The sequence below is a fragment of the Chrysochloris asiatica genome, unplaced genomic scaffold, assembly GCF_000296735.1.
Source record: "Chrysochloris asiatica unplaced genomic scaffold, ChrAsi1.0 scaffold00190, whole genome shotgun sequence".
Classification (NCBI taxonomy): Eukaryota; Metazoa; Chordata; class Mammalia; order Afrosoricida; family Chrysochloridae; genus Chrysochloris; species Chrysochloris asiatica.
Window position 1 is genome coordinate 1,757,462 of NW_006408708.1, and position 1,670 is coordinate 1,759,131.

A 1,670-nucleotide genomic window follows, 5' to 3' on the forward strand; every position below is an offset into this window, starting at 1 on the left:
GTACTTTGGCCCCTTGTCAAAGATCAGTTGGCTGTAGGTGGATGGGTTAATTTCTGGATTCTCAATTCTGTTTCCATTGATCAATGTATCTTTCATTGTACCAGTACCAGACTGTTTTGACCATTGTAGCCATGTAGTAAATTTTGAAATCAGGGAGTGTAAGGCCTCCAACTATTTTCTTCTTCTTCTTTTTTTTTTTTGAGACATTGAATTTATTGGAGAGCACAGGTCAGTGCTACCAAGGTCTTCATGAATGCAGGGCCCTCCACTTTTCCAAGGGGCCATGGTTGGGAATGTATTAGACCCCACAGCCATCTGGGATGAGGCACTTCTCAGCCACCATGTCTTCAAACTCGTCAGCCTTGAACTTGGTGAAGCCCCACTTCTTGGAGATGTGAATCTTCTACGCCCAGGGGACTTGAACTTGGCCCTGCGTAGGGCCTCAATCACATGCTCCTTGTTTTGAAGCTTGGTGTGGATGGACCCTACCCACAGTGCCCTGGGGCTTTCCAAAGTCCCCTCGCATCCCTGTCTGGAGCCCGTCAGCCCCAGCACAGGACAACATCTTGTTGATGCGGATGACAAGGAACGGATGCAGCCGCACTCAGATGTGAAACCCATCTTTGCCACAGTTTTTCACCACGTACTTGTTGGAACAAATACGGGCAGCCTCCAGGGCTTCTGAGGAAAGCTGATTGTATTCATCTGATACCATGGGGCCACGGAGTGGGAACTCATCCCACTTTTTCCTTCTTCCAACCCAGGTTAAAGAATATGGATCTTGACATCAGGGTCATCTCGGCAGAAGCAGGACTTGGGATAGGGCTTGTTCTTACAATACCGGTAACACCGGGCAGGGCGGCGGCCCATGGCAACACCAGGATCTTTGTGGCATGCCGGAGGGAAAGAGCTTTTTCTTCTCCTTAAGTAGTGCTTTGCTTATTCTGGATCTTTTTATTTTCCATACAAAGTTTTCAATTGTTTTTTCCATCTCTCTAAAGAATGTCGTTGGAATCTGGATTGGGATTGCATTATATGTGTACATTGCTTTGGGTAATATTGACATTTTCACAATGTTAAGTCTTTCTATCCAAGAGCATGTTATATTCTTCCATTTTCTAAGTCTCTTGGTTTCTTGTAGTAGTATTTTTATAGTTTTCTTTGTATAGGTCCTTTGTTTATCTGGTTACATTTATTCCTAAATATTTCATCCTTTGGGTGGCTATTGTAAATGATATTGCGTTCCTAATTTCCTTTTCAGTGTTGTCATTATTAGTATAGAGGAATCCAACTGATTTTTGTATGTTGATCTTGTACCCTACCACTTTGCTGAGTCTTCCAATGAGTTCCAGTAATTTTTTTTGCTCAGTCTTTTGGATTTTCTATGTATAGGATCATATCATCTGCAAATAGAGAGCATTTTACTTCCTCTTTGCCAATTTGGATGTCTTTAATTTCCCTATCTTGCCTCATAGGTCTGGCTAAGACTTCCCAAAGTATATTGAATACGACTGGTGATAAAGGGCATCCTTATCTGGTACCTTTTCTCAGGTGGAAGGCTTTCAGTTTCCCTCAATTAAAAGTGATATTGGCTATTGGTTTTGTATATATGCTCTTAATTATAGTGAGGAATTTCCCTTCAATTCTTACTTTGTTGAATGCTTTTATCA

At 42.1% G+C, this 1,670-nt stretch overlaps 1 pseudogene; it reads right to left on the reverse strand.

Moving 5' to 3' along the window:
* Nucleotides 1-247: 247 nt before the first annotated feature.
* LOC102812836 lies at nucleotides 248-870 on the reverse strand (annotated as a pseudogene).
* Nucleotides 871-1,670: the final 800 nt, after the last annotated feature.